This window comes from Macaca mulatta, chromosome X (assembly GCF_049350105.2).
Source record: "Macaca mulatta isolate MMU2019108-1 chromosome X, T2T-MMU8v2.0, whole genome shotgun sequence".
NCBI classification, from domain to species: Eukaryota; Metazoa; Chordata; class Mammalia; order Primates; family Cercopithecidae; genus Macaca; species Macaca mulatta.
The window spans coordinates 74,315,686-74,321,777 of NC_133426.1; positions in this window are offsets into that span (position 1 = coordinate 74,315,686).

Sequence of the window (6,092 nt, forward strand, 5' to 3'; positions counted from 1 at the left end):
TCAGTTCTCCCCAAATTAATCTATAAATGTAGTTTTAATTAAAATTCAAATTAGGGGCCAGGTACGGTGGGTATGCTGGTATTTCCAGCACATTGGGAGGCCAGGGTGGGAGGATCGCTTGAGCCCACGAGTTCTGAGCGACATGGTGAAACCCCGTGGCTAAAACAACACACACACACACACACAATAGCCAGGCATGGAGGCATGTGACTGTAGTCTCAGCTACTTGAGAGGCTCAGATGGGAGAATCACTTGAGCCCAGGAAGTCAAGGCTACAGTGAACTGTGATCTCGCCACTGTACTCCAGCCTGGGCAACAGAGTGAGACCCTGTCTCAAAAAAAAAATAAAAATAAAATAAAATAATAAAATAAAATTCCAGTAGGGTATAGAATAACACTTGATAAGTCGATATTAAGATTTATATGGAACAATAAGTGACTAAAAAAATCCAATACAATTTTAAAGAAAAATAAAGCAGGAATTGCCCTACTTCCTATAAAACTGTAACAGTTATGCCACATGGCTTTAAGTGCAGGGACAGGCAGATTAATGAAGCAGAGTCTAGGAACTAGCCACATGTATGTTTATGGAAACTGTAACTATCTGATGTAGTGTTTCAGATCAGTAGGGAAAGAGTAAAACTAGAATATTTAATAAATTGTGTTTACACAGTTGTTAACTGTTTTAAAAAAATTAGATCCATCTTACATCAGACATGAAATTTATTTCTAGGTGCATTATAATCTCAAATATGAAAAGCGAATCTTCAAAATTCTTTTAGGATAAAAATGAGAGAATATTCCTAACACCAAACAAAGTACAAAGTATAAACTGCAAAGGAAAATACTGATAAATTTGACCAAAATTTAAAAGTTGTGTAATGCAAAAAAAAAAAAAAAGGCTAAAAATATTAGAAAATTTGTAGCTCATATAACTGAGAACTTTACAAAATATAAAGACAGATGAATTGAAAAATAGGTAGTTCTCAAAATAAGAAACCCATATAGCCAGTAAACACATGAAAAGATTCTGATTCGTTAATAATCAAGAACTTGCAAATGAAATCAGTGTTACTATTTTATACCCATCAGATTTGTGAAATTAAAAAGCCTTATGATTTGCAAAAAGTGCAAGTTGAAAAGAAAAATCTTATGAAATACCAAATGTTGGTGAGGATGAAGTAAAAGAAACTCTTACACATTGTTTGTAGAAGTACCATTTGGTACAACTACCCAGGAGAGCAGTTCTCAAGTAAAGATGAAATTGCGCATCTTAAAACCCATAAAGAGGTATCTTGCATGTGTGCCTAAAACAGTATATGAAAGAGCCGAAAATTGGAAACAGTCTAAATTCCTGTCAGTAGTAGAATGAATAAACAGTACATAAATAGTTACATAATACTGTAGTGTAGTACATAACAGTTAAATGAATGGACCAGATCTATATGTATCAATGTGAATTATTAAAACAATGTTGCACATAGAAAAAAAAATACAATCAGAGGAGACAAAAGAAAAAATAATGAAACAGAATGAAGCACACTTACAAACTCTAGAAAATAGCCTCAAAAGACAAATCTAAGAGGCTTAGAGAGAAGGTAGAGAGATCAGAGTGAAAGCTTATTCAAAGTGATGGTAACAGAGAACTTCCCAAACCTAGAGAAAGGTATCAATATTCAAGTAAAAGAAGGTAATAGAACACGAAGCAGCCTTAACCTAAATAAGACTACCCCGACACATTTAATAATAAAACTCCCAAAGGTCAAAAATAAAGAAAGGATCACAAAAGCAGCAAGATAAAAGAAACAAATAACGTCAAAGGAACTCCAATATGTCCGGCAACAAACTGCTTACTGGAAATCTTACAGGTCAGGAGAGAGTAGCATGACTTATTTAAAGTGATGAAGGGAAAAAAATTATCCCAGAACAGTATACCCAGAGAAAATATCCTTCAAACATGAAGGAGAAATAAAAACTTTCCCAGACAAACAAAAACCGATTAATTTCAAAACACCACATGAAAATCACCGCTTAAAAGTGGTGTTGGACAGTAGTGTTGAGACTGATTAATAACTTGACTGTGGTGCATGGACATGAATCTATCCAGTTGATAAAATTTTATGGAACTTACACACACACACACACACACACACACACACACACACACACAGAGGAGTAAAATTCTGGGAAAATCTGAATAAGATCAGCAAATTGTATCAATGTTAGCATAGTTGTATTATTATGCTATAGTTTTGTAAAATGTTATCAATGAGGGAAACCAGATACAATGTACAAGGGGTCTTTCTGTATTTCTTTTTTTTTTTAGTGTTAAGAACACTTAAAATGATAGCTACCCTCTTAACAAATGTTAAAGTATACAATATAGTATTGTTAAGATTACTCATATTGTTGCACAGTAGATCTATAGAGCTTTTTCATCTTACATGACTGAAACTCTGTACCCATTGAAGGCTACTCCCCCATTTCTCCCTCTCCTTAATCCCTGGCAACAAACCACCATTTTACTTTCTGTTTCTATGAGTTTGACTATTTGAGGTAATGTATGTAAGTGGAATCATTCAGTGTTTATCCTTCTATATCTGATTTATTTCACTTAGCATAATGACCTCAAGGTTTTTCCATGCTGTCACAAATGGCAAGACTTCCTTCTTTTTAAGGCTGAGTAATATTTCATTGTATGTATGTACCACATTTTAAAAAATCCATTCAGCTATTGATGAACATTTAGGTTGTGTCTCCTCTTAGCTATTATGAATAATGGTAAAATGAATATGAGAATGCATGTATCCCTTTGAAATCCTGATTTCAATACTTTTGGATGTATACCCAAAAGTGACATTACTGGATCATGTGGTAAATCTGCTTTTAATTTTGAAGAACCTCCACATTGTTTTCCACAATGGCTGCACTATTTTACATTCCCACCAACAGTATACAAGAGGTCCAATTTCTCCACATCCTCATCAACACTTCTTATCTATCATGTTTTTAAAAAAAGATAGCCATCCTAACACATGTGAGATATCTCATTGTAGTTTCGATTTTCATTTCCTTGACAATTAGTGATGTTGAGCATCTTTTCACATACTTTTTGGCCATTTGTATGCCTTCTTTGGGAAATGTCTATTTAATATATTATTTATTGCAACTGCATGTGAACCTATAATACCTTAATTAAAATTTCAATTTAAAAAATCCTTGGAGAAATTCTGGTGTCAGCAATGATAAGTCAAGCACCTTCAACATATATCATCCATTAATTACAACCAAAATCTCTGGACAAAAATACAAAAAGCAAATCCAAAAAGCAAATCTCTAACTCTGAAAAGCTTATGGTGGTAGGCAGATTCAGGAGGTAGTCAAATCCTAAAGAATGACTCATATGGGAGTGAGTTTTAGCAGGCAGGGACAGTGAAAATCCTCAAAGAAACTGTGTCTTGCTGGCAAGAGGAATGGCAAAGTGAACTACCCTGAACCAGAGAGTGTGGGGATTATCCTTGATTTTATTCATTTTTCCTCTCTTTCTCTCCAGGCCCTGCCTCAAGAGTGATCCTAGTCATGGAACTGTACTACAACAGCCATGGTACAGATACCTAACACCTAAAGAGAAAAGTCATCTTTCTAGTTAGAGAAACTGAGAATATGGGACCCTGTGGCTCAAAGAATGTCTAAATAATACTCTGTTAATTTTTTTACTTTTTTTCCTCCCATTACTTTGCTTTGAGGATGGCCTCAGTTGTTTGTAACTGCATGGCACCATAAAGTGGCTAAAACTTTAAGGGAAATTTTATCTTTCTTTTTTTTTTAAAATTTATTTATTATTATTATACTTTAAGTTGTAGGGTACATGTGCATAACGTGCAGGTTTGTTACATATGTATACTTGTGCCTTGTTGGTGTGCTGCACCCATCAACTCGTCATTTACATCAGGTATAACTCCCAATGCAATCCCTCCCCCCTCCCCCCTCCCACCTCCCCATGATAGGCCCCAGTGTGTGATGTTCCCCTTCCTGAGTCCAAGTGATCTCATTGTTCAGTTCCCACCTATGAGTGAGAACATGCGGTGTTTGGTTTTCTGTTCTTGTGATAGTTTGCTAAGAATGGTGGTTTCCAGCTGCATCCATGTCCCTACAAAGGACACAAACTCATCCTTTTTGATGGCTGCATAGTATTCCATGGTGTATATGTGCCACATTTTCTTAATCCAATCTGTCACTGATGGACATTTGGGTTGATTCCAAGACTTTGCTATTGTGAATAGTGCCGCAATAAACATACGTGTGCATGTGTCTTTATAGCAGCATGATTTATAATCCTTTGGGTATATACCCAGTAATGGGATGGCTGGGTCATATGGTACATCTAGTTCTAGATCCTTGAGGAATCGCCATACTGTTTTCCATAATGGTTGAACTAGTTTACAATCCCACCAACAGTGTAAAAGTGTTCCTATTTCTCCACATCCTCTCCAGCACCTGTTGTTTCCTGACTTTTTAATGATCGCCATTCTAACTGGTGTGACATGGTATCTCATTGTGGTTTTGATTTGCATTTCTCTGATGGCCAGTGATGATGAGCATTTTTTCATGTGTCTGTTGGCTGTATGAATGTCTTCTTTTGAGAAATGTCTGTTCATATCCTTTGCCCACTTTTTGATGGGGTTGTTTGTTTTTTTCTTGTACATTTGTTTGAGTTCTTTGTAGGTTCTGGATATTAGCCCTTTGTCAGATGAGTAGATTGCAAAAATTTTCTCCCATTCTGTAGGTTGCCTGTTCATTCTGATGGTAGTTTCTTTTGCTGTGCAGAAGCTCTTTAGTTTAATGAGATCCCATTTGTCAATTTTGGCTTTTGCTGCTGTTGCTTTTGGTGTTTTAGACATGAAGTCTTTGCCCATGCCTATGTCCTGAATGGTACTACCTAGGTTTTCCTCTAGGGTTTTTATGGTATTAGGTCTAACATTTAAGTCTGTAATCCATCTTGAATTAATTTTCGTATAAGGAGTAAGGAAAGGATCCAGTTTCAGCTTTCTACTTATGGCTAGCCAATTTTCCCAGCACCATTTATTAAATAGGGAATCCTTTCCCCATTTCTTGTTTCTCTCAGGTTTGTCAAAGATCAGATGGCTGTAGATGTGTGGTATTATTTCTGAGGACTCTGTACTGTTCCATTGGTCTATATCTCTGTTTTGGTACCAGTACCATGCTGTTTTGGTTACTGTAGCCTTGTAGTATAATTTGAAGTCAGGTAGCGTGATGCCTCCAGCTTTGTTCTTTTGACTTAGGATTGTCTTGGAGATGCGGGCTCTTTTTTGGTTCCATATGAACTTTAAAGCAGTTTTTTCCAATTCTGTGAAGAAACTCGTTGGTAGCTTGATGGGGATGGCATTGAATCTATAAATTACCTTGGGCAGTATGGCCATTTTCACGATATTGATTCTTCCTATCCATGAGCATGGTATGTTCTTCCATTTGTTTGTGTCCTCTTTGATTTCACTGAGCAGTGGTTTGTAGTTCTCAAATTTTATCTTTCTAACTAGAATACAGAGAAAAAGGGCCCCTAGGATCAAGACCGTGTGAGAGAAATCCCAAAACAGAGAAATTTGTTTAGGTGATCCCCTGATTCTGTGGATTAACCAACAAAAGCCTCAGATACAGCCCTACAAAACAAAAATCAACATTATCTGGAGAGTTTTAACAAGATCCAGAGTCTCATCATAATATTCAAAATGTCCAGAATAAAATCCAAAGTTATTGAATGTATAAAGAGCAAGGAAAAATGTGACCAATTCTCAAGGAAAAGAAAGATCAATATATGTCAACCACAAGATGACCCAATGTAGAAATGAAGCAAATACTATGGCCATACTTTATGAAGTAAACACTTCGAAATTAATAGAAAGGCATTCTAACAGATAAAAACGAACCAAATAAAAATTTTAGAACAAAAATACAATATCTCATTTAAAAGAAGAACTATTGTATGGGATCAATAGTAGAATAGAGATGACAGAGCAAAGGGCCAATAGAAATTATCCAATTGGCATAACAGAGGAAAAAAAAACCTTGAAAGG